The sequence below is a fragment of the Phacochoerus africanus genome, chromosome 7, assembly GCF_016906955.1.
Source record: "Phacochoerus africanus isolate WHEZ1 chromosome 7, ROS_Pafr_v1, whole genome shotgun sequence".
In the NCBI taxonomy this organism is placed as follows: Eukaryota; Metazoa; Chordata; class Mammalia; order Artiodactyla; family Suidae; genus Phacochoerus; species Phacochoerus africanus.
In genome coordinates this window covers 93,033,030-93,060,732 of record NC_062550.1, presented here as the reverse complement: position 1 = coordinate 93,060,732, position 27,703 = coordinate 93,033,030, and the positions used below count along the sequence as shown (strand labels likewise).

The following is a 27,703-nucleotide window of genomic DNA, read 5'->3' as shown; positions in this document are numbered from 1 at the left end:
GCTCACGGCAACGCCAGATCCTTAACCCACCGAGCGAAGCCAGGGATCGAACCCACAGCCTCATGGTTCCTAGTTGGATTCGTTAACCACTGAGCCACGACGGGAACTCCATCAAATCGCAGTCTTATTAATGAATATTGGTGGACAATATCAGCTCTGTGTCCCTCCAGAATTCACACGTTGAAATCTTAACCCCCAAAGATGAGGATTTTAGGAGCTGGGGCCTTTGGGAGGTGACTAGACTCCCAGGGAGTAGCCCTCCTGGAGGGACCTCGCAGAGCTCCCCAGCCCCTCCTGCTCTGTGGGGACATAGTGAGAAGGCTCCAGCTCTGAAGCAGAGAGGGCCTTCACCGGAACAGGACCATGCTGGTGCCTTGATCTTGAACTTCCTAGCCTTTGTAACTGTGAGCAATACATTTTTGCTGTTTATAAGCTACTCAGTCTATAGTATTTTGTTATTAGCAGCCCTAACGGACAATATCAAGCGGGTTGGATTTGGTCATATCACCTTCCTTTCATCAGGTTCTAGGGGTCACATTGATTTAATCGAGACTTCGCTGATGCCAAGGTCTTTGGCATGGCTCATCGGCTCATTGCTGATCCCAGGAGAAGACTGAGTGCCTACAACTGAGGTAAGTAAGCCCCTTCATAGACTGGTGGTGAACTTGTGCTCCAGGTTGTGTCCTGGCCAAGAATGAGGGGGCTCTGTCAAGGGAATATTCCTTTGAAGGCCCAGAATTTCTGTAATAGGTCATAGTTCTTATTCATGCAGGGGACGCGGGTCCCGTTAAAATGTGCAAAGGCTATGGAACTATTCTCTAAAAAGTGGACATATGCGCACACACACGCACACACAATATTTGGCGTATAATTTTTAGGGGATTCCCAGTACATTTGAATCCAGATACTCACCCCCAAAACCCTAAGTCTGTCCATCATAAATGGGCCCCTGGCACCAGACTTCATCCGCAGCTAGGTCGGCGGATCGTTTTTTGCTTTTGTGGAGTATTTGGAGGCTTCGTATCCAACGGAACGAAGCTACGTGTTCCTATTGGGTTGCACTAGAACGTGAGCTCTGTTATGAAGGGCTGACCAAGGTATGGGACTAAAGGTGCAGCCACTTGTCTAAACCTTGATCTTCCACCCTGTGGGAGGGCAGGCTGCTGGCCCTCTTGGACCCACCTCTTGGAAAGGTAAGAGCTTGCAAACCGATCTTGTGCGACAGTCTCTAGTTGTGAGGAACGACCTGCCCCTCCCCATTTCCTTAGACCCAGAGACCCTAGGCAGGGAAGGACTGAGACTTTGGTTCCAGCGCATTGCAGAGTTGATTCTAGCAGGACATTCGATAGAGCCTCGGCTACTTCATAGACTCGGAAAGTACTTGCGAGAGTACCTTTTTATGCCACCATCTCCTTGAGTCAAGTTTCTGTCAGCAGCCTCTGGAAGTGGTGATTACTCCCTCCGCAGAGGCTGAGCTCCCCGCTGGCTTTCTGCTGTGGGAGTGGACCCTTTGGTTGTCTGTGGTCTGTTGTCAAGTTATTTTGTCACTTACTCTTGTCAGCGGCTGATTTTCCAATGGCTACTATCTTGGAGGCTGCAAATAAATCCTCCAAACCCAAGTCCCCTCTTTCGGAAAATATGGAAGAAAAACATACACCAGGCATTTGGGGTATAATTTTGCAATAGGGGGACACGTATTCATGAGAAATGTCTCAAAGAACAAGGAGGAGGCCTGGGTTTCGTAGAGGCCACTGCACGAGGGAGGCATCCACAGATCTTGTGGGCTCCTGAGAAAGGACAGAGGTGGGTCTTATCTCAGAATATGGGAAGGTGGGCTTGTCCTCTGCGGTGGTTTGCTGTATCTAGGAACAAAAAGCCTGAGGGATTTCTTAACCACCACTGCTTTCTGGGGGCACAGGACTCAGATAAACGTCTTCGTTGTCAAAAGCCACATCTTCTTGGACCTCTAGGAACCTAAAGCAAATCTGAACCCCCCCCCAAAAAAAAAGTTTTTATAAGGTTGGATATGAGATAACAATCAGAATTCCGGCATTTAGATGGCCTGTTTTAGAAAAGATATTTAAGCTGCTCCTCCTTGTACAGGAGTAAAGAAACCCAAACGACCTGCTGGACCAAAGCTTCACAAAAGAAAAGGAATAAAAGCTCTTACGGTTTCTTAGAGACCCAGGGAACTCACGGAACGATTGTCAATTTCAGCCACTCATGGAAACCCTTTTTGTAACTTACAGAAATTCATGCAACATTTATTTTTCTGAGCACCTGTTATGTGCCAGGCATGGATATAGACAGTCGGGATACAGCAGTCAGTGCCACGGTGCCAGATTTATCTGCTTGTAGAGCTTGCTCTGGAGGAAAAGCAAGCAACGAAGGGACCAGGGGGAGCCAGGGGCTGAGCTGAAGGTGGACAAGGGTGAAAGCCTGACGGAGGCGAGGAAGAGCCATGTTGAGGCCCAAGAGAGCATTTTGGGCAGAAAGAAGAGTAAAAGGGGAAGGCTTGGGATGGGCACTTACCTAACATTTCGAAGAATGACAGGGGGTTCCGAGTGGCCAACATGCAGTGGGGCTGAAGTCAGAGAGCTGTGGGAAGACGGGGTGGGGTCCGATGGGCCACTCTGATGACTCCAGTTCTTACTCAGGGTGAGATGGGGAGCTACAGGGTGGCTTTCAGCAGGCAGTGACATCATGGCTTTCGGCAGGCGGTGACATCATGGCTTTCGGCAGGCAGTGACATCATCTAACTCCTATATGCAAAGGATCACTCTAGCTGACGTTTTAAGAGGACCAAAGCAGGGAAACCAGGCAGAGACAATTGCCCTAATCCTGAGAAGGCAGGGGCTGGGATCAGGATGGTCAAGGCCAGCACACGGGCCTGTGCTCTGCTGCTCAAACCCCCTTCTGGAAAGAAAGACTTACTCCTACAGCAGCTGGAGGTGTCCAGCAAAAGGCCTTTGACTGTCAGCTCTCTTAAGCGTGGCCTTCTCTGAGGAGAGCCGTCCTGCCCGGTGGCACTCCCCCTTCCTGGGGCAGCCTGTGTGTGGTGCCTTGTGTGCGAAGGCCTGGCTCCTCGCTCGGCTCAGGACGGTTCCCAGAGGCCACCCCAGCTCAGAGCTCCTCGCAGAGTCAGCTCAGGCTGTCGTCTGGCGTGACGGGTCACAGCGCCACTTCTCCCTCTCTCCATGCCTCCTGCTCTCCCTTTGACAGGTGTTGAGCCCAGGAGCGCACCTTCCTGCGGCCACAGCGCCATCTCAGAATCAGCTTCCAGGGGGACACAGCCTGTGACGTGGCTGGTGGGCAGCAGCCAGACTGAACACATCGCAAAGATGCAGCTGAATGGATTTGCTGGTGGATTGGACAAAACATCTTTCTATTTGTGTCCTTAGTAAGTGGGAGGATGGAATCACAATGAACTGATGTGAAAAAGACCATGGGAAAAGGGGGTGTGGGGAGGGGAGCTAGGGAATATATTAAAAATAAAAATAAACTCTTCATGTTCATGCAGGTAATAGGTCAACTTCCACTTCTAGGAGCACATTCTTAACTTCGATTTGGAATACTCCCAACGGTTACCTGCTTTTAGAGAGAGTCTCCTGTGGCAGACACTTTAATTTGAGGAATGTCGGAGTGAAGCGTGAATATATGTGTGCAATCATGACCCAGTCGTCGCTAATTCAGTGAGACACAGGGTGAGCAGTATCATAAGGGAACAAACCCAGCCATTGGCACATCCCCCAGGATAAGTATTAAGAAGTGTTTTCTCTAGAAGACCCACAGGGTTCCCGGGACAGTCACAGGCTCCCATGAGAAGCTGAAAAGAAGTAAAGCTGCTTACAAACAGCACACAGCACACACCCAGACAATAATCTCAGGCAATATTACACACCTAGGCAACAATGACGTGACCCCCCCGTTACAGATACAGTTCTGAGAAACTTACAGTAAAGAGAAAGTTCACTGGGGGGAGCAGTAGTAAGGACACGAATCCCGAGCGAGGGCTTGACAGAAGGATAGAGTCAGAGGAGGGCCTGGGAAAGGTGTTTCGAGAGGAAGGAAGAGCATGAGAGAAGCTCGGAAGTACGGATGGATCTCATGGACACAGGAGCAGGAGTGATGGGTCTGCCTCCCAGGAAAATTACATCGGTTGGAGAAAGTAGGGCAAGTCAGGTGACTTTTTTTTTTCTTTTTTTCTTTTTTTTTTTTTTTGTCTTTTTGCCATTTCTTGGGCCGCTCCCATGGCATGTGGAGGTTCCCAGGCTGGGGGTCGAATCGGAGCCGTAACCACTGGCCTACACCACAGCCATAGCAATGTGGGATCCAAGCCACGTCTGCAAACTACACCACAGCTCATGGCAATGCTGGATCCCCAACCCACTGAGCAAGGCCAGGGATCGAACCCCCAACCTCATGGTTCCTAGTCGGATTCGTTAACCACTGAGCCACAACGGGAACTCCAAGTCAGGTGACTTTTAAAACCAGGCGAAGGAGCGGAGTTCCCATCATGGCTCAACAGAAATGAATCTGACGAGCATCCATGAGGTTGCAGGTATGATCCCTGGCCTCACTCAGTGGGTTAAGGATCCAGCATTGCCGTGAGCTGTGGTGTAGGCCACAGACACAGCTGGGCAGCTGCAGCTCTGATTCAGCCCCTCGATGGGAACTTCCATATGCTGCAGATGTGGCCCTAAAAGACAAAAAAATCAATAATAATAATAAATTTTTTCCAAAAGCCAGGTGAGAAGTTTGTATTTCACCTTTTAAATTACCAAGAACCAGAGTTCTTCTTAAGACCTCAAGGTGCCAGTGTGCATTGCGAATCTCCACAATTTGGGAAATGTGAACTCTTTCCCAAACTTCTTTGACCCTGGAAACTTTTTTCCCATGAGGCCACTTATTAACAACTTGGGGAAGATTTGTTCTACAGACAGACTGAGGTAGAGGACACTCAACCTCAGAGTGTGCTGGGAAAGCCAGGGGCTCAGAGGTACCAAAAATAACCAGAATTTTCAAAGGGTGAGAAGGTGTCTCGGGTGGTATCCAAACAGCATCAATTTATCCTCAGCCTCTCAATTCACCCTCACTGTTAGCGGCACATTGGGGGTCACCTGGAAAGAGACTTGGGGTTTTCTGGGACCTTCTTCCCTTCTTTAACGGTGGATAAGTCTGTCACAGTTTTCGTCATTTGATCCTGGCCAAATATCTTCCTGGCTTGGTGTCACACTGCATGTAGTTCAGGCAGTACGTTGTACTGCCGCGTTGTCAGTGGGCAACAGGCCCTCTGTCTGGTCATTGTCAGGTGCCAGATGGCACCTGTAAGACAAGCAGGAAGGAACGGGTCTTGCCTCATAACAGCAGCTCCAAACCAGGAAGCCTCTGTCTGCAGCCCTGGGCGTTTTCTTTGTCCCCACTCTTGCCAGGACGTTCTTTGTCTCTGCTGTCTGTCATTTGTGTTCTCATTTGCTTACTCTGGGCCCATCCTCACCCGGTCTTCCCCCCACCCCTCCCCACTAAGCCACTTGGTAATTGAACTTGACTTTTAGCTCCCTTCATTCTATTTTTAAAATGTCTGAAAAGAGCTTGTTTTTCCAAGGAGGCCTCCAGCAAGTCATTAACTTGAGTTTAGCAGTGGTTCCCAACCAGGAATGGGGCCATAGCCCCCCAGCCTTCCACCCGGTGGCATTTAGAAATGTTTGGAGGCCTTTTTTGTGGGGACTTATCACCATGCATTCTTGGAGGTACTCGGACCTTGGAGTGGGCAGTGAGGCTCTGAGGCATCAGCAGGCCATGTGGGCAGGAGCCCAACACAATGAAGAGCTGCCTCACCCCAACTGCCAGGAATGACCCCAGTGAGAATCACTGTGCGCTTCCCAAACTCTGGTCATTTGAGTACCACTTTGATGGCTTTTACTTACTTAAGTATTTATTTAAATTATTTATTTATTTTTTGTCTTTTTAGGGTCATGCCCGCGGCACATGCAGGTTCCCAGGCTAGGGGTCTAATTGGAGCTGTAGCTGCTTGCCTACACCACAGCCACAGCAACGCCAGATCCGAGCCTCATCTGTGACCTACACGATACCACAGCCCACGGCAATGCCGGATCCTTAACCCACTGAGCAAGGCCAGGGATCGAACCTGCAACCTCGTGATTCCTAGTGGGATTCGTTTCCGCTGCGCCACGATGGGAACTCCTGATGGCTTTTAATTTGTAATGTACTACCCGTGCCATTTTTTTTTTCTTTTTTGGTTATTAACGCACTTTAAGTTTTTTTTTTCTTTAAGCAGTAGTATGTTTGAAATAATGGGTCCGCGTTATTTATTAAATGTTATTTAAACACAAAAATAAATGCCTAACACCTCCTACAAAATATTCTTCATTTGTGATACGCACATGAAGTTCGGGAACACGGGGCCGTGCTCGTGGCTGAGGACCTTTTTGGGTCTTTGATGCGGACGCATTGTCTCTTGTGAACCATGAAGGTCTAAACAAGTGCACTTGATGGAATCCTTAGCTTGGGCCTTATGAGGGCAAAGGCCACATGTTGAATGCCCCATAAAGGTCATTTGTTTTGTTTTCTTTTTCATTTTATATGAAGAAACCTCTTCCACTGGCATCCCTGACCCAAGTCAGCTGTCTCTTTGCTGGTTGCAACGTCAAAGGATAAAACGAGGCTTCCTTGGCCTGTCCCTCCTAGGATTGCGGGCTCTGTGAGGACAGACCCATGTCTGTGTCCCCACCTTTCCTAACGCAAAGTCTGGCACACGCTTCATGCTTGATGAAAGTCTCAGTGAGTGAACGAGAGCATGAACAAAGGAATGGATGCTCACCTCTCTCCACTAGACAAACCATGGGGTCCCACAAACCCTTCTCTCACTGAGCCGCAAAAGTCTTACATACACGTTTCTTGGGCAACTTCTGTAACTCGTCTGTTCCTCAGTTTCATTACCTCTGAGATAGTGTTGTAACGATACCAACCTCCCAGCACTGTTCTGGGGAGTCGGGCAGATAGTGTTTGTAAAGTGCTTCAAACAGTGTCCGGCATGGAGAGCGTGTGAGCAAAATCTGGATGATGAATGGATGACGTCTGTCTCGTACTCAGGTTCTCAGCATTTGTTGAAAGAGTGAACCAACAGATGCTGGGCCGCCACGTGGGACAGTCCACATCCTCGATGCTGCGCTGTCCCCACCGGGCAGCGGCAGATGCTGAAACAGAACATCCCTGGCCCCACAAGGGGGTGCCCTTACAGTTCCCAGCCCCGAAGAGCTCTTCTAGACCAGGTAACCCCGGATGATGACCCCTACCCCCCCTCCTCAGTCACGGGCCGCCCCGAGACGCATCCTGGTGTTTGCATAAGGCAGTGCTAGAACATGGCCAGGTACCTCAGTTCCTGCTCCGTCTCAGCTGACTCTTTGTGCAGGAACACCGCATCCACAAAAGCGAGCAGAGGGGCAGGGGAGGGAGGACGGAGGAGGGAAGCAGTGCTGGTGGAGCATCTGTTAGGAGCCAGGCTCCCGGAAAGGGATTTAAGTGCCTTGGGTCACTTCATCCTCTGACAACCGTAGGAGCCGGGATTTTAGCCTGATTTCCCTTACTTGACAGCTCAGCAAACGGATGCTCAAGGAAGTCAACTCACCCAGCCAAGGTCATACATCCCAGTGTCAGAGTGGAACTGAGGCCCATCGGAGTGGCGTTTCTAATCCTCTGAGTGCTGCCGAGGACCTCAGCATGGCTGTTTCCATCTCATGCTGAAAGGGTCCCAGCTCACCTGCCGAAATGTCAGCGGCTCTCACCCCTCACAATGACAGAGACAGTGCGGGTGACATTCATCAAATAGATGATCTTTGGTAGCTTCTGCCTGATGCCAGCCCTAAAGTCACATGAAATAACACAGCAAAGTGACGTTGCTGTTCCTGCCCCGTGGGATTTCTTCCAAAGCCAAAATAATCCTGGCTGAGACAGTCTCTGGGCAGAGCAGGGCATGGGCTTTTGAATAGGGTATTTGTCTCATCGGCTGAAGGAAAAGAGCTCTATTCATTACCTTCTGATAGCCTTTGGCATGAGAAAGTCTAGGAAAAACCAGATTCTCTTTGAGAAGAGCCCTGTCCCCTTCCTCTGAGCAGGGGAGGTCCGCATCCCATCCCTGGCAACACTGATTTTAGATAAACGATTGAAATGTTCTTTCTCCCCCAAGTAGGGGGGCAGTACCAAGAAGCTGTCTTAGTATCTGGGTATTCTGGCTTTATTCAGCCAAATGCAATCCGAGTTTCTTCACTTCACCAAAAATCCTCGTTGTTCTCTCTCCCTGCCTCAAAGCCTTCCAGTCCTGACCAAACAGACTCCAATATTATTTTTAAAGTGACACGTCATGAACCTACTCTACCTCCTGAGGAAGCATCCTCCTGCCCTTTTTCTTTCTTTCTTTCCTTTCTTTTTTTTTTTTTTTTGTCTTTTTACCTTTTCTAGGGCCGCTCCCATGGCATATGGAGGTTCCCCAGATAGGGGTCTAATCGGAGCTGTAGCCACCGGTCTACACCAGAGCCACGTCTGCGGGCTATACCACAGCTTACGGCAATGCCAGATTGTTAACCCACTGAGCAAGGCCAGGGATCGGACCCACAACCTCAGGGTTCCTAGTCGGATTCAATAACCACTGCGCCACAACAGGAACTCCCCTCCTGCCCTTTTTCGATGACCGTGTCCTGCCTTCCAAACCCATCCACATTATTGGGAAAGGACCTACCTACATCTGAGTTTATTAATTCCGGCAAAGATGGTGTGAGGTTGCTTTGGTCAACCCAAAGTTTGGGCTCCCCAGTGAAAACCTTTCCAGCCCCGTTGCCTGTGAACGAAGCAGCTCTCCCACTGCGGTGACCTCCCATGTCACTAACGCAGGACTTGCCTTGGCAGGAATGGCGCCAGTGTTGAGATTCACGGGGGGTGCCTCGAGCACAGACCCAGGCGTGTGTTTCTTAACTGCTGGCATTTCCAGGCACAGTGGGCATCCGGAAAGACCCCTTCCTCGTCATGTGCAGCCTCTTGGCATCCCATAGCAAGTCTCCATGGCTCCCTCTTCTTTTTAGCTCAGGAAATTTCTGTGGGCTCTACGTCTGATGCCCCACCTCAAACTTTTCTGCTCTTCCCGAATCATATGTTCACTAATTTAACATTTTCTTGGCAGCACCTTCCAGTGCTGAGCACAGGTGAGGACATCATCATAAAAGAAGAGTAGGTCCTATCGTCACGGAGCTTGCAATCTAACGAAAAGTTCCAAGCTGTGACAAACGAGAAGGAAGAGACAGCGCGCTGTGAGGTCCTACTGAAAAAGGAGGCCTCGAAAGTTCCCTTGAGGACCCTCCGGTCCCCAGTCCCCCTCACTGCCTCAGACCTTGTCCTGGGTTCCCTTCATTTTATTAGCCTTCCATTTTGGGGACTCGGTTGCACTATTTATTTGGCTTTGGAGTCCTCTCTACGATGCCAGCTCTCGTGAAGGCCCTTGGATCTAAGACCTCCAGCCAAGGATGACAGGGTGGAGGCTGTCAGTAATGCTCTCTTTTTTGAATGCGAGTCAATGACTGTGGAAATGGGGAGAAGGTGGGCCCGAAGCGTTACAGCTTGTAACCTGGAAATGTTCCTGGAAGTTCAGTGTGCCAATTCTGCTGCACTGGCAGTGAGGTGTCATTTCCTGTGCCCTGGCTCTTTACTCTACTCAGGTAGTATATACTGTCCCAGGCCCTGCAACCCAGGACCCCCAAATTCTAGAGGAAGTGTCATGTAGTATGACTTCATTTGCCTACCTACGGTTGTCATATAATATGACTTCATTTGTCTTAGTTTAAGAGTATTATTTCATTTATTTACTAATTCAAAAAAATATTTGAGCCAATGATTTTTTTTTTGAGCCTTGGGAGTTATCTACTGCCTTTTCATTATGGAGTCATCTCACCTCTCTTTCGTGATTTCATTTTTTCAGTTTTCTCTTTCTGTGACATTATCAGACTTCCTGGCTTGGCCTTAAATGTTATCTTTTCTCTGCTATTTTTTGTCATTTTGTTGTCCTTTGGAAGTTTTAGCAAATTTTTCTTCCAAACTTTTTATTGGATTTTTAATTTATGCCGTATTTTTCATTTCTAAGATGTTTTTATTTTATGAGTAGTCCTTTGGAAATACTGTCCTATTGCTTCATGTTTACCATATATTCTCTTCATTCTCTGATGGTTTTCGCCTTCTTTCACCATCAAATTACTTTAATCTCTTTGCTTTTAAACTCTTTTATGTTTGAGGCTTTCTTCAAAAGTATGGTGATTCTTGGCTATCGTTTATATTTTAAATTGGGACACTAAAAACTTAGTGATAGCTCTGAGTTGTGGGTGGGGCTTGGAGATCCCCTGATCACATGCAGGGTGATAAGGCTGGGCTGTTTAGTTAGATAACCCAAATGTCAGTATATTTAGGTCTTTTCTTTTGGCTTGTCAGATTTTTTTCAGAGGAGAATCTTCTAATATCCTGCATTGTTCTAAAAACCATGTGCTGAAAGAGGCCCAAGAACTATAGGGGAGTGTGTTTAAATATTTAATATTTAATTTTCCTGCTTCCTGGTTTCTGCCTTCAAATACACCAGCTGTCCCCATCTCAGAGACCTTTGGTTCTTACTCTTTCAAGAAACCCCCATTTTTGCTGAGGTAGGAGTTTGTTACTTGGTTGCACAAATGAAGAAAGAGGATTTGGGGGGGGGGGCAGGGAGGGCTTCCTAGCTTCCCCTTAGACTTCTGTCCTTTTCTTTATCCCTGAATCATCAACCCTTGATGCTTCTAATTCTTGAGACTTTGGGCATCTATATGTATTGGAAAATGGGCTACAGCCTAGCTTACTCCTTTGGGACAAAGCTTTCCTTGTTCTGTAAGGTCAGTTGTATTTCTCCTGTTTGCTAATTTACAGCATTCTGTGGTTGTCATTTCCTCTCCAGTTCTCTTTTCCTTCTTAGGTTTGCGTCTTTAAAAAAAAAAAAAAAATCCCTTTATGTCAATTAGTGGAAATGCAGAGAAAGTACAGGAAAATGTGTATGTTTAGTTTTCTATTTTTAAAGTGCTTTTAATTCTTCCTTCACATGTATTTTACTGGGAAATTGTCCCAGTATGTTATTTGCTCTCTTAGTGGTTACTTTTTTAAAAGTTTAAGGGAGGGAGGGAAAGTACCACAATCATTTTGGAGACGTTTTAGAGCATTTCTTACTGACAAGGTGCTTTTGAAGCAGTTGTTACAGGCATATAGTTCAAATTGCAGTGACCTTAATTCCCAAAGACATAGCTGTCTATTTTAGATTGGGGGGAATGAGGGAATTTGTGAAGGTAGATGAGAGAATGTGAAAGGGATGAGGTGATGAGGTAGTGACGGTGGAACAACACTAAAGAGGAAAGCCCTGGGCCAGGTTGAGCTGGAAATGATGTTTTACCGGTATAGTCAGGAAGCATGCCTGGAATGAGAATCCAAATTGCTTTTTAGGAAAAACCCAGACACAAGCATTGATGGTCCAATTCAAAGTGCAAGACAGAGACACAATGTTGAAAAATTGTAAGGGATGATAACTCAGAATCAAATGGAGGACAGCAAAAGAGGCCTGGGCAGTCCCCCTCTTATGAGTTGCCATTAGGGTGGTTTGCACACACGGGAAAAATATAAAGGAATGATATCCATGGTCGTTAAAGTTATGAAGTAGGCATTCTTGCTTCCTCCTAGAGAGTATATATTTATATAGCCTTTATTGGAGAGTAATTGGTAATTATATTTTAAAATGTGAAATATGGATTTTCTTTTACTCAGCAGCTCCATTCCTAGGATAATGATTCCATAGGAAAGACCAAAAGATTAATGTACAAGGATTTCATTATATCAGTGCTTGTAATAAGGAAAACTGAAGCAACCAAAAAGCACATTGATGGAGGATTGCTTAAATTCATGATGGTACCTACCCCAATATCACTAGTCTTCACAAGGAGTCGCATTCAAAAGAAAGTAATTTAGTATCTTTCAAAGAACACTGAAAGAGGTCGAAATCCTACCCCCCAACTCCTTATTATACAGTTTAAGTATAATAAGTACAGTTACAGTAATAAGTTTATGCTTATTATACAGGCTTATCGTGGAGTGCTGATGTCAGACAAAGGAGATAAGGTCAGTTGATAGACATTGATGCAGAATGCTATCTAAAATATACTGTTCAGTTTTAAAAATGTTAGAAAGTAAAAGATACAGCATGACCTCATGTATGTATAAAAATATATAAAGTCTTTCAGCTTCAAGTAATGGAAAGTAGTTTGTATCAGATTAAACATCCTACTGATAATAGCTATAAACTCTGGTTTTATATATATACTTCAAGGTGGTAGAGAAGGACAAAATCAGGCACAAACTGGAAGAGATATAATTCGCATGTAGCTGGTTTTTCTCCTGCAGACATTCCCTAGTCTGCAGAACACAAAGTTATTGGACTAAAGAGTTAGAGGCCAGACTGCAAGGCTGCTGAAGCAACTGGAAATTGAAGGGGGCAGGGAAGTCCCAGAAGGTTAGGAGTGATGGTGGGGGGAGCCCCAGATCTACGTGCAAAATCTTCTCAAAACCTTGGCTCACTCCTCAACTGAAAATTCGCAGGGCAGGACTCCAAGGAGCAGAGCAGAAAACAACAGCTGGATGGCTGAAAGAACTGAACAGAGATTTCAGCAACTGCTTGGTGCTGAGGCGATGAGAGTTTGAAGTTAAAATCTCCCAAATTAGAGGGGCTTGATAAATATGTCTTACATTTCTATGATATGCCAGAAGCATCATGCCTTAGTTATAAGGACCATATCCCAGACTGTGAGCTAAGGACTAAGGATAAAAATAAAATATAACTAGCCTAACAAAAGCCAGAAACAAGCCTGCAGAGGAGTGATGTTATCCACAAGAAATTTAACTGCCTTCTAGAACAAAACTCAATACTCCTCAGAGGAAGATAATAGAATTGAGAGTGTCCACAATGTATCATTTACAATGTCCAGTGCACCGTAACAATTACCAGACACACAAAGAAGCAGAAAAATGTGACCCGTAATAAAGACACCAAAAGAAAAACCCAAAATAAAAAGAGACCCATGGTCAAAGCAGATTCTGAAATTAGACTATAGACTTCAAATTACTATTATAATTAAGTAATTTACACAAAAGTGGATTAATATGTGAAGACATGGGGATTTCAGGAAGGATACTAAAATGCTATAAAAAAGAAAAATGCAGTATCTGAAATAAAAAAAATATAAAATCTTAAAAAAACATTGGGTGGGATTAACATCAATTTGGAGATGGCCCAAGGAAAGATCAAGGAACATGAAGAAAAATCAACAAAAAATACCAAACCGAAAAGAGGAAAAAAAAAAAAAATTGACAGGGCCTGATTACCTATAGGAAAATAAGCCATCTCACATCTGTGTTATTCAAAAGGAGAGGGAAGAACTTATGGGGCAAAAAATATTCAATGACATGATTGGCTGAAGTTTTCCAAATTTGATTAAAATTATCAGTCCATAAATCTAAGAAACCCAATAAACCCCAGCAGAAAAAAAACCAAAAACAAACAAAAAAAACAGAAGGAAATTCATATCACAGTTAAATGGCTGAAAAGTAAGGATAAGGAAAAATCTCTTAAAAACAGCCAGATAAAAGACACACCACATATAAAAGGATAAAGATAAGAATGATTGAAGATAGTTCTTCAGAAATAACAATCCTCCGTGGGGACTGGGGCAGGAATCCCCAGACGCTTTTCCCAGCAAAGTGGTCACAGGAACTCTATTCCTGGGAGGCATGGTGAGGTGGGGGGTAGAGGGTTGGGGGGAGGACCAGGTCTCACTTCCCTCATGAGGTCCTATAATTCCTATTAAACAGATTTTTTTTTTTTCATCTGAATCTTCTATGTTTCTTTTTTCTCTGATTTTTTTTCCCTGTGACTTTTTGTTCCATGTTTAGGGAAAAATACCTTGATTTAGTCTTCCAAATCACTACTTTCCTTTTCAACTGTATCTATTCTGCAATGCATCTTCCGCAATGAGTCTTGTAATTTGTTTATCACATTTTTAATTTTTAAGATATATTTCTTTTTTTCTGTGATTGCTGATTTTTCGATGGCAGCTGACTCTTATTTAATGGACATGCTATCCATTGAACATCAGGAACTAAATAAAATATTCTCAAAGTTCTCTTTGGCTTCTTATGTTGGCTTATTTCCCAGGCATCAGTTCTCTATTGGTTTAGTTTTTGTCCTATCAGTTTGGCTCAAAGGTCTAATGACGCTGGGTTGTTCATTTTCATAAGTACATGTATCAGTGTTTGTGACTGGTTTCATTTCCTGAGCAACTTTTTTTTTTTTTGTCTTTTTAGGGCCACACCCATGACACATGGAGATTCCCAGGCTCGAGGTTGAATCAGAGCTTCAGAGCTGTAGCTGCTGGCCTACTCCACAGGCACAGTAACACCAGATCCTTAACCCACTGAGCGGGGCCAGGGATAGAACCTGTGTCCTCATGGATGCTAGTCAGATTCTTTTCCATTGAGCCACATTGGGAACTCCTCCTGAGCACTCGTTAAGGTTCCCTTCCAAACATCCCTTGCCAGGCCTGCCCCTGGAATGTGATGTGTAAACATGACAGATGTGTTGTACCCCAGGTTTTATGGGGGGGTGGGTTGGGTGTAGACCAGCAGGTTGGAGGCATTCCTTAAATTACAGATGAGGAAAGTTACCCCCTTGGAACACCTCAGGGCATTTCACACGTGTTCCAAGTTGCCTTGCCTTACTTAACAATTCGGTCATACCTGGTCCATGCCTCACTGTTCTCTCTGGCCCTTTCCGTATTTTAGGAGGCTCCCCCCATGGCCAGTTCTTTACTTAGAGAGCCTAAGGGCAAACAACATAACTAGCCTCTCAGTGTGCAACTTGGGGGGCGCTGGCCTGGCAGTGCTTCAGCTCCCCATTGATATCCCAGAATACACCCCTATTCTGCTGACTTTGAGGTGTTTTTCTCTTAGGAAAAACCTGTATTTTCATATTTAATAATTACTATTGGGTATCCACTCTATGTAGGAGCCATGTAAGGCAGAGAGGCTTCAATAATGAATAAGACAGATGATGACTCGTCCTGAGAAACTTATAGAGAATTATTCACCCAGCAGCCCCTTCCTTCATCTATGTTTCTCAGCTTTCTGGTATTTCTGTAAGTCTGCTGCTACCCAGAACTTCTTTAGTTTCTATTCACCTAGCATTTCCTAGGATTTAGTCCTACCAAGAACTGGGACTTAGTTGTATTTTATGTATCCCATTTCTCTAGGAGGGAGGAGAAGGGTTGGCTCAGTCCACCATCTTGAACAAACCACTTTTTTTTTTTTTTTTTTTTTAATTCAGGTGGAAACGGGATGCTCTTGGAGTTCAGAGGTAATCTATCACCCAGGAGAAAAAAAACAGGTAGTTTCTACACCCCAAATGAGGGCTTTGAAGACAATTATTCTTATACTAACTCTGGCTCTGGAACAGGTGTCTCTTTGGAGATCAGGGGAAGAGAGTACACAGTTCTAGACAGATGCTAATATTAGGGAGCAAGCCTAGGGGTGAGAGTATGCAGCTCACTCTTTTGCTTTCTGATTCTTCTTCTTCTAACATTCTTCTCAGTCATCTTAACAACAGTGAGTTTAAGACTGTGATTGAGAAAGTACCACTTTGGGAGCATAAGAACATTTGATCCTCTTGCAATCCCACATGCATGCCTGACACCCCCACCCCCCCACCACTACCCAAGCTATGTTTGGAACGAAGAAACTCTTGCTGACACTGTAAAAATTTGCTTTATTTGGAGACCAACCAGACAGGTGGAGTCTTCAGGTCTCCTTTGGGACCTAACAATCTCTTAGTGCCTTTCAGTTGCTCTCATAGCTCTGACAGAAAACCTTATTTTCAGAATTGGTATTTATCCTAGTTGACCTTTGTTGATAAATCTCCTTTCCCCCATTGGTTTTGGTAGATTTATTTTTGCTAGACTCAGACTGAGTGATAGGCTGTCTTCTCAGATGTACAGACAAACACATTACTAGGAGACCTGTTTAGCTACCCGTAAGCAAACACCAAATCGAATATTTAGCAATTCCTTTTTTTGAAGCTGGAGGGAAGGGAAAAGGGTCCAGGGAAGCTGACTCCCAGTTCCAAGAAAGTAGAGATGCTCTTTGTGTACTTTTCTCTAGATGGTTATCGGTTGTAGCCAACGGCTGCCTGGTCAACCTCTCATACCTCTGTGACCACATCAAGGTGATGATGTCGATCGAACCTCTGCAGACCTGTCTGCCCCAAGGCAGCAGATCTTGTCTTGGGTGACGATTTGATGAAGCCCATGTCATCCCCGCAGGGAGAAAGGGAGAAGCAATTCAGACAATACTCCTTTGGCAGCAACAATATTTCTGAGGCTGGTTTCTTTGAACACAAATAAGATGGTGACTGATAGACATGTCAGAGCTTTTTAGAGACATGTCCTGTTTTATATGTGTTCTGCCATGATCAGAAATAACAGTAAATTAGTCTTTTATGGCTTCCAAGAAAAAAGCCCCTCTTCTTTTTGTTTGTTGCACACGAATCTTCTAGGAAGAAGAAGGGGAGTGAAGATTTTCAAAAGGTTTGGCTTCCCCACTGCTGATGTAATGTTCCACCCCCACATGTGCAGACGCTGGAATGTACAGAAGAGAAGGTACTGTTTTTCCTACTGGATCTCAATTTGAATGTTTAATTTTAAGTAGAGGAGCCTGTGTCATAGCCGGTGTGAATTGTAGAAAGTTACCCCTGAGACTAATTATCAGAAACTGGATAAAAAGAACTGTGTGCACTGATAAGATGGCTCCTTGGGAGATTATCCCAGGATGAGATGAGAAGTCCATACCCTGTACCAAAGAAGTGGATGATGTAAAAATATATGCATATATAATATTTGTATGTATATATCCTATGCATGTATATGCCCATACATACATATATAATATTTGTATGCATATATCCTATGCATGTATATGCATATACATACATACATACACACACACACATGCTCACCTAAATTTGCATATAGAAGTTTTGTTTTTGTATACACACGCATGCACACACGCCGTACCTAAATTTGTAGAACAAGGTTTAATTGTTTTCAGAAATTTCTTAGATATAGCATGAGTATAATGTCAATTTATACTTCTTCCTTCTGGTAATGCTTCATTGTTCTTCTTAATCATCATTAAAATGAATTTGGCCTCTTTCTGAGTTTTTGAACTTTTAGTACCTACATATAAACCAACTGATCAACTTCTAAAAATCGCGTTTCAGCAAAGGAAAAGGCGTGCTCAGAAAGATGGGAACAGATTTCCCAGGGTCTTTGGCTCAATGTTAGCCCAGTTCTGAGAATCCAAATTTAGGAGACCAACAAAATGTCAGACTGACATTTGTGGTTTCCCCTCCGTTCTCTTGCTTCGTGGGGGTCCACTCAGTCTTTGGAATTGATATCCACCAATCTCGGGAGGTTGTGTAATTGAGTAAAAATAGTTATAACCAAAGTGAAAACAATAAGAGACTTAGAATTAATACATCTTTGGGGCCAAAAACTCAGCTTAATTAAGTATAATTTGATAAACCCTGGATATGTTCTAATTAGGCACATGGACACAGAAGGGAAAAATAAAGTCCTCCAGTTATGAAGAAGGGATTCACTCTGTGATACATGCTAGAACTAAAATTATCAGGGCAAATTTGGAGACAGGATAGAAACCTTTAAAGTTCAAGAGATTTCTCTAGACTTGTGTTTCTACAAGACTTATTCGGTGATCTTAAATGTCTGGGAAATCCAGTAGAGATTTCTACATTTGGCTTCTACTGAAAAAAATTTCAGACCTTACACTTTTGATATTTAGAATTTAAATATTATTTAGCCCTAAATAAAGAAGGAAACTCTGCCATCTGCATCAACATGGATGTACCAGGAAGACATTATGCTAAGTGAAAGAAGCCAGTCACAGAAGGACAAATGCTGAATTACGCCACTTATATGAGGTATCCGAAGTCCAAATTCATACAAGCAGAGAATACAGTAGTGGTTGCCTGGGGCTGGGAGAAGGGGAAACGGGGAGTTGTTGATGAATGAGTGTGAAGTGTCAGTCATGCTGGATGAGTAAGTTCTAGAGGCCTGTACACAACATTCTGCAAATAGTTAGCAAGACTGTCTTGTACGCTGCAAAATTTGTTAGTGCACAGCTTAGATAGGTAGATCTCATGTTAGGTGCTCTTACCCATAAAAAACACACAAGCAGAAAAACAACAACACACCCATAGGGACACAAGGAAACCTTGGAAGGTGTTGTGTTTGAAACACCTGTTACCGTGATTGTCATGATGCTATCACAGGTATGTGCCTATGTCCAAACTCATCAAAATGTACATATTAAATATGTGCAGTTCTTTGTATGCCAGTTACATGTCAATAAAGCAGTTAAAAATTGACACTTGAACGAAAGGAAAAAAAAGCAGTTATGTACGAGGCATGACTATAACATAAAACTAAACTTCTTCCCATTTGCTTATTCAACAAGCATTTATTGAGAGACTGCTCTGTGCCAGGCACTGCGCTAGCCACTGAGAATTCAAAGCCAAGTAAGAACTCGTCTGTTCGTGGCACAAGGGGAGGTCAGACAAGACCTCATATAATGATGATGATGAGATAGGTGCTGCTGGGGAGAGGGGAGCATGAGCAGAGAGAGAAGAGGAAGGGTTTCCTTTAGGAGAGAATCACAGAGGCCACTCCACAGGGCTTCTCAAAACATGGCAGCTGGCTTTCCCCAGAGCAAAAGATCCAAGAAAGAGAGATCAAGACAGAATCTCTTAAAACTAGTTCAGAAGTTACGTACCATCACCCATGCCATATTGTATTGGTCACACCCATCAACCCTGTACAGTGAGGGAGGGGATTCAAAAAGGGTATAAATACCAGGAGCAGGGGTCACTGGGGACTGTCTTGGAGCCTTGGCTACACGGTTCCTAGAAGGAGGTAGGCAGATGGGATGAGTCAAAGAAGACAGGACTGTTTTTTAGTAACTGAGCCACCACCCAGTAACGCCCATTACAGGTTTTGATTAAAAGTGAATAAAAGCACATGCTCTAGGCCTGGAAGTCTCAACAAAACCTCTTACTCCTTCCTGAATCTAAATCTTGGGCTCTTAGTACCTTCTAGGAGGATGCATGGAGGAAAGACGACAAAATAACAGAGGAAAGCAAGATGATGAATAATTTGACTTAACGCCTTAGGCACTTATACAGCGGAGGTAGAGAGAGGGCTGAGTCCACCTGCCCACCCAACTGCATCTGAGAGTGGAGCTCTATTATCCTAGAAAATCATTTCAAGCTGCAGAGATGCCATAGAGACCATTTTATGGTCATGGGCATAATTAATAGCAGAACTGTTTGGAAAGGGCAGTAACATTTATGCAGTGGCTCCCACACTCAGGGCAGAGAGCAGGGTAGGTGGTTGGTGTCATTCTTGCTTTGCGGAGAAAAAAGCTGATGTTCAGAGAGTTAGGTAACTGGTCTAAGGCCCCAAGCCTCTAAATGATAGAGTTAAGACCTGCATCCAGGTCTTTGCACTTTCTGTAGCCTCACACCAGGGAGGGCCCGGCACCTTTTGAATCTATGTTTTATCCATATTTGAAAATGAAAGAAAAATGTGTGGGGAAAGACAGTAATTAGAAGAGCTTAACTAATTGCCCATAGTTTAAAAACTTTGGGGAGAAGGAAAGTTAAAATGTTGACGAAACATGGAAAATAAAAGCCCCACACTTCTGCTTCTTGACACCGGGCATGGATACAATTTTAATAAGCGCTCTTTTTCAGACACTGTCCTCAGGAAGAGAGTTCAACACCGGGGCCATTAATGAGTGGAGGGTATAGATCACAGCAAAATACAGAGACCCTAAAACAAGGATTTGAAGCCATGTCAGTCTGGCAGGAAGAAATGAACTGAAACTCAGAAACTCAAATACATAGAAAGAGATTTTGTTTATGACTTCCATAAACCCCCAAATATGTGAACTTCCAAGAAACAGAGATGTTCTCAAACTGCCGAGGTGTTAATAGTTAGTTCTTGGTATTGTTAGAGCTCAATCTGACTTGAATGTCTGATTGAAACGTTTTCCTTAGCAAGCATACCCTTTCTCGCTAGTAATTGTTAATATTTCTGCTAAAAGGTAACTCATACTTCTGGTAGTCTGATCACTTTGGTCAGAAGAATAAAATTTGTTGAGCCCATGCTAGGTGCATCAGCTATGACTTAGGAACAGAGGACACAAATGTAGACAGAATGCATGCTAAATTTCATGGAGTTTGGAGCCTGCTGGGAAAAGCAGTTAACAAGGAGTTATAACATGTTCATTATGGTAAGCGCGAAAGTGAATGTGGGATGAGGGGGCTTATGGAAATGCCATAGAGGGGCATCTACCCCAGTCCTGGATGGTCATTGAAAGCATCCCAGAGAAAGTGATCCCCTAAGATCAGACCCAAAGGATGAATAGGAGTTGATGGGGGTAGACAAGTCAGGGTTCTCCAGAGAAAGAGAACCAAAAAGAGGTATACAGTGGTGCATATCAGAGGGGATTTATTAGAAGAACTGGCCCATGCAGCTATGGGAGGCATAGAAACCCCATGATCTTTGGTCTGCAAGGTGGACCAGGAAAGCTAATAGTGTAATTCAGTCTGAGTCCACAGGCCTGAGACCCAGGGGAGCCAGTGGTGTAAGTCCCAGTCCAAAGACAGATGCCCCTGATCAAGCAGACGGCACATTCACCCTTCCTCACCTTTATGTTCTGTTCAAACCCTCAACGGATTGGAAGGTGCCTACCTGGGCGCTGGAGAGGGAGATCTTTACTCAGTCTCCTGATTCAAATGATGATCTCCTCTAGAAGCACCCTCACAGACACACCCAGAATGTTTTGCCAGTTAAGTTGACACATAAAATTAACCATCACGGGGGTATATTCTCAGCCGATGGAGGAACATGTGCAAAGGGATGGAAGTGAGAGCAGGATGTGTTTGGGGAACTGAAAGAGATGCAGTTCAGCTGGAGTATTGGGAGCAGAGATGGCTGGAGAGATGGGCAGGGACTAACCTTGCAAGCTTGTTAAGATCTTACCCTAAGAAAAACTGATTCAGCGACATGGTGAGACGTCCAGTAGGTTGGGAGTGGGAGAAGGAAGATGTTTTCCTGCTGATCCAGGAAATATATGGAGAAGAGATAAAGAAGAGATCATTTGGGTTTGGGGCTTCGTTTTGTTTTTGTTTCTGAGCAGTGGAATTTTTTTCCCCCAAAGAATTCTTGAACAATACTTCAATATATATTTGAGGAACTCCTTTGATAGAAGCAGGGGCCCTGGGGGTTGAGCCAGCTTCCTCTTGGAGCGGGAGGGAGCCCTTCCATAATACTTACCCAGGGCCTTTGCCCAGGGCCTTTGAGGCTTCTTGGAACACTTCTGAAAAACAGCAGTTTAGTCCAGGCCCCCAGGATGGTGGGAGACACAGAAAAATGAGAGCTCAAGCTTTAGAGTCAAACTCGCCTGGTTTGAATCTGGTCGAGCTGCTAATTAGCTGTGTGATCTGGGACAGGTTATTTAAGTATTGTGAGCCTCAGATTCATCGTCTGTAAAATGGGGAGAGTAAGTACAGAACTGCTACAACCGTTGAAAGACGAAGAACCTGCAAAGTACTGAGCACTGCGCTCAGCATTTAGTATAGTCTCAGTCATGGGAATTATTATCATTATTGTTTTTGTTATCAGTTGTCAAACATTTGGATTTTTTAAGACAAGCTGGAAATTTGGATTTTTAAGCATAGACTAGAAATTTGGATTTTTTGTTGAGGATCTCCCAATTTTTAAAATGTTAGCAAGTAGTTAATTGGGAAAACAAACAAACGAACAAAAACAGAAACAAAAATCAAAAAACCAAGCTAGCTATGATGTCCTCCAGCAGTCCATCGGGGATCTCTGGAGTAAATAGTTACTGCATGATTACACGTGGTATGTACAGTGTAGGGTTAAACATGTTTGTAGATCTGTGGATGGAGGAGGCTGAATTTTCCCAGAAGGGGAGCAGCAGGAGGTGGAGGAGGCCCGGAGCTGTGCCTGGGTCCATGGGCTGGGGTAGGGGTTGTGTCTAGAGATTGGAGCCTGCCATCCTGCTGAGGGGTAGATTCAGGTTTCCGGGGTGAGGAAACATTTTCTTCCCTAACCTGCTGTGATGGTACCAGGGTTTACAAAGGAAAGGCTGATCCTAGTACTTCCCAGTTGCATTCAACTCAGGAGCTTCCTCACTGAGCCTATATTTATGTGAAATGTTAGTATTTTCTTCATCATGGATTTTTTGCTTCAATTTTGATTTTTTAAAAATATTGCATTTTAGGAGTTCCCGTCGTGGCTCAGTGGTTAACGAATCTGACTAGGAACCATGAGCTTGCAGGTTCGATCCCTGGCCTTGCTCAGTGGGTTTAAGGGTCTGGCGTAGCCGTGAGCTGTGGTGTGGGTCGCAGACGCGGCTCAGATCTGGCGTTGCTGTGGCTCGGGCGTAGGCTGGTGGCTACAGCTCCGATTTGACCCCTAGCCTGGGAACCTCTCCATATGCCATGGGAGCGGCCCAAGAAATGGCAAAAAGGCAAAACAAAAACAAAAACAAAAACAAAACCCTGCATTTTAAAATTTTATTTATTTTTAATAGAAGCTTTATTAAGTAGGAAGACACAATATCTTTATAGGATAATTGCTAAGGAGGTGAGTTCTAAAATTAGACTACCTGCATTTTAAGTTATCTTTAAAATTTGATTTATTTAATTGAAATATAGTTGATATACAATATTATGTTAATTTTAGGTGTGCAGCAAAATACCTTGACATTTAAATACATTACAAAATAATCACCGCTGTAAATCTGTTAACCATCTTTTCCTGTATAAAGTTATTGCGGTATTATTGACCATATTTTTTATGCTCTACATCCTCATAGCATTTATTTTATAACCTGCAAGTTTGTACCTCTTAATTCCCTTCACCTCTTTCTTCTACCCTCCATCCCCCACCCACTTGTTCTCTGTATTTATGAGTTTGTTTTCATTTTGTCTGCTCACTTGTTTTTTACATTCCACATACAACTGAGGTCACGTGGTAATTTCTTTTTTCTGTCTGACTTATTTCATTTAGCCTAATACCCTCTAGATCCATCCATGTTGTTACAATGTCAAGATTTCATTCTTTTTAATGGATGAGTAATATTCCATTGTGTATATATGTCACACAACTTCTTTAACCATTCACCTATTGATGGACACTTGTGTTGTTTATACATTTTGGCTATTGTAAAAAATGCTATAATAAATTTTGGGGGTGCATGTATCTTTTCAAATTATGTTTCTGTTTTCTTTGGGAAAAATACCCTGATGTGAAATTGCTGCATCCTATGGTAGTTCTATTTTTAACTTTTTGAGGATCCTCCATATTGTTTTCCACAGTGGCTACACCAGTTTACAGTCCCACCAACAGTACATAAGGGTTCATTTTTCTCCATATCATTGTCAACACTTGTTATTTGTTGTCTTTTTGATGTTAGCCATTCTGATAGTTGTATGGTGATACCTCACTTTGGTTTTGATGTGCATTTCTTTGATGATTGCTAGCAGTAAGCATCTTTTCATGTGTCTATTGGCCATTTGTATGTCTTCTTTGGAAAAATAGCTATTTAGGTCCTCTGCCCATTTTTAAATCAGATTATTTGTGTTTTTTGTATTGAGTTGTATTTCTTTATAATTTTGTATATTAACCTCTTATTGGATTTGTCATTTGCAAGCAGCCTCTCCCATTCAGTAGGCTGCCTTTGTTTGTGGATGGGTTCCTTTGCTGTGTAAAAACTTTTTAGTTTGATGTGGTCCTATTTGTTTACTTTTTGTTTCCTTGCTTGAGGTGACAAACTCAAAAAAGATTGCTAAGACCTACATTAAAGAGTGTACTGCCTATGTTTTCTTCTGGAAGTTTTATGGTTTCAGATCTTACATTACATTTAAGTCTTTAATCCATTTTCAGTTTATTTTTGTATATGGTGTAAGAAAGTGGTCCAGTTTTATTCTTCTGCATATAACTATCCAGTTTTCCCAGCATCATGTATTGAAGAGGCTATCTTCAACATTGTATATTCTCACCTCCTTTATCGTATATTTATTGACCATATTAGCATGGGCTTATTTCTGGGCAGTCAATTCTGTTTCATTGATATATGTCTTTTTTTGTACCAATGCCATACTTTTTTGATTACTGTAGCCTTGAAGTATAGTTTTAAATCAGGAGCATATAACCTCCAGCTATATTCTTTCTTAAGATTGCTTTGGCTATTGAGGATCTTTAGTGGTTCCATACAAATTTTAGAATTATTAGTTCTAGTTTCATAAAAATGCCACTAGTATTTCACTAGAGATGCATTATATCTATAGATTCCCTTGGGTGGTATGGGGACTTAACAATATTAATTCTTCCAATCCATGCGGAAGGTATAACTTTTCATTTATTTGTGTTGTCTTCAATTTCTTTTATCAATGTCTTATACTTTTCTGAGTGTACAGGTCTTTCACCTCCTTGGTTAGACTTACTCCTATTATTCTTTATGATGCAATTATAAATGGGATTGTTTTCTTAATTTCTCTTTCTGATAGTTCATTATTAATGTATAGAAATGCAACAGATTTCTTTATATTAATTTTGTATCCTGAAACTTCACTGAATTCATTTATTAGTTCTGACTGCTTTTTGGTGGTCTTTATGGTTTTCTATATAAAGTAACATGTCACCTGTAACCAGTGACAGTTTTACCTAACTTAGATGCCTTTTATTTCTTTTTTTTCCTTGATTTCAATGGCTAAAATTTCCAATACTAGTGTGAATAAAAGTTGTGAGTGTGGACACTTTTTTTTTCTTTTATTTTTTATGGCCATGCCTGTGGCATATGGAAGTTCCCAGGCTAGGAGTCAAAGCAGAGCTGCAGCTGCCAGCCTATGCCACAGCAACAACAACACGGGATCCAAGCCACATCTGTGCCACAGTTTGCTATAACACTGGATCCTTAACCTACTGGATGAGGTCAGAGATCCAACCCACAGCATCATGGAGGCTAGTCAGATTCTTAACCCACTGAGCCACAATGGAAATTCTGGGACTGGGCATCTTATTTCTGATCTTAGAGGAAATACTTTTAGTTTTTTACCATTGAGTATGAGTTGGCTGTGGATTTTTCATATATAGTCTTTATTATGTTGAGGTATATTTCCATCTCTACACACTTCATTAGAAGTTTTCATCAAAAACTTTTTCTGCATCTATTGAGGTGATTGTATGACTTTTATCCTTTGTTTTGTTAATATAGTGTATCACATTGATTGGCTTGCAGATATTGAGCCATCCTTGTATCCCTGGGGAAGTTCCACTTGATCATGGTGTATAATCCTTTTATGATAGTTTTAAATAAATTCTGTTTGCTAATATTTTGTTGAGAATTTTTGCTTCCATATTCATCAGTGATATTGACCTGTAATTTTCTCTCTCTCTCTCTCTTTTTTTTTTTTTCTCCTCCTGTGGTGTCTTGATATGGTTTTGTGTCAGGGTGATGCTGGCCTTGTAGTAAGTTTGGAAACATTCTTTTCTCTATAAATTTTTGAAATAGTTTTAGGAGGATAGGTGTTAACCGTTACTTAAATGTTTGGTAGAATTCACCTGTGAAAACTTCCTTGTTAGCATAGTGATGAGTATTCCTTCCTGTCATCTGTGAAGCCATCTGGTACTGGGCTTTTGTTGGAGGTTTTGAAAATTACTGATTCCATTTCATTACTGGTAATTGCTATGATTCGAATTTTTTCTTTCTGATTCAGACTTGGAGGGTTGTATGTTTCTAGGAATTTACACATTTCTTCTAGATTCTCCAATTGTTAGAGTATAATTGTTCATAGTTATCTCTATGATCCTCTATTTATGCGGTATCAGTTGTAATTCCTTTCTCACTTCTGATTTTATTGGCTGGGCCCTCTCTCTTTTTTTCTTAATAAGTTTAGCTGAGTTTTTTTTTGTTTTTGTTTTTGTTTTTTTGTCTTTTTTTTTTTGTTGTTGTTATTGTTGTTGTTGTTGCTATTTCTTGGGCCGCTCCTGAGGCATATGGAGGTTCCCAGGCCAGGGGTTGAATCGGAGCTGTAGCCACCGGCCTACACCAGAGCCACAGCAACGCGGGATCCGAGCCGCGTCTGCAACCTACACCACAGCTCACGGCAACGCCGGATGGTTAACCCACTGAGCAAGGGCAGGGACCGAACCCGCAACCTCATGGTTCCTAGTCGGATTCGTTAACCACTGCGCCACGATGGGAACTCCATCTAGCTGAGTTTTACCAAGTTTTTATATCTTTTCAAAGAACCAGCTCTGAGTTTCAGTGATATTAAAAAAATTTTAATTCTCTATTTCATTTTTTTCTCCTCTGATCTTTAATATTTCTTTCTTTCTATTAACTTAGAGTTTGTTTATTTTTCTTTCTTTAGTTGCGTTAGGTATAAGGTTAGGGTTTTTTATTTGAGATTTATCTTGTTTCTGGAGACAGGACTGTATTGCTATAAACTTCCCTCTTATGACTGTTTTTACTGCATCCTATAGAGTTTGTAATATGTCTCCATTTTCATTCATCTCAAGGTATTTTTGAACTCTGATTTGTTCAGTGAGCTTAGTCTAAATGATATAGCTAAAACTACTATTTATATTTTTTCCAGTTTTTATCTTATAATTAATTTCTAGGCTCATGTCATTGTGGTCAGGGAAGGCACATAATATGATTTCAGTCTTCTTAAATTTATGGATGATCTGTCCATTATTGTAAGTGGGGTGTTAAAGTCCCCTACTATTATTGTGCTACTATCAATTTTTCCCTTTATGTCTGGTAATATTTGCTTTATGTATTTAGGTGTTCCTATGTTGGGTGCACAAATATTTATGTGTTATATCTTGTTGGATTGATCCCTTCATTATTTTGTAATACCTTTCTTTGTCTCTCTCTATATTCTTTGTTTAAAAATCTGTTTTATCTGATGTAAGTATTGCTACCCCACCTTTATTTTCATATCCGTTTGCATGGAATATCTTTTCCCACCCCCTCACTTCAGTCTCTCATAAGCAATATATATGTGATCTTGGTTTTTTTTTTTAATCCATTCAGCCACACTGTGTCTTTTAATTGGAGCTTTTAATCCATTTACATTTAAGGTAATTATTGATAGGTATGTACTTATTGCCATTTTGGTCATTTTTTTCATAGTGTTTGTTTCTTCTCTTGCTCTCTTCCCTTATGGTGTTTTTTTGTTTTTTGTTTTTTCACATCTGTGCCATGTGGAAGTTCCCAGACAAGGGATCAAACCCACACTGCAGTTGCAACCCATGCCACAGCTGCAGCAATGCTGAATCCTTAACCTGCTGCGCCACAAGGGAACTTCCTCTTTCTTTGTGGTTTGATGACTATCGTTAGTTTTGATTCATTTTTCTTTACTTGTTATGCATCTATTACAGGTTTTTAGTTTGTGGTTACCACGAGGTAGGGGTGTGTG

At 42.8% G+C, this 27,703-nt stretch overlaps 1 long non-coding RNA gene across 6 annotated transcripts in view; it reads left to right on the top strand.

The window, feature by feature from the left end:
- The first annotated feature begins 61 nt into the window (after positions 1 to 61).
- LOC125131536 (uncharacterized) overlaps positions 62 to 27,703 on the top strand; it is a 46,496-nt gene continuing 18,854 nt past the window's right edge. For 2 of the 6 annotated variants that reach the window (XR_007135955.1, XR_007135952.1), the window contains exons 1-5: positions 62 to 632; positions 3,223 to 3,400; positions 3,521 to 3,704; positions 7,114 to 7,292; positions 15,440 to 16,766. This is a non-coding gene — a long non-coding RNA (uncharacterized LOC125131536). The remainder of the gene's footprint in view (positions 633 to 3,222; positions 3,401 to 3,520; positions 3,705 to 7,113; positions 7,293 to 15,439; positions 16,767 to 27,703) is intronic. The other 4 variants (XR_007135956.1, XR_007135953.1, XR_007135957.1 and 1 more) reach the window with 4 other exon arrangements.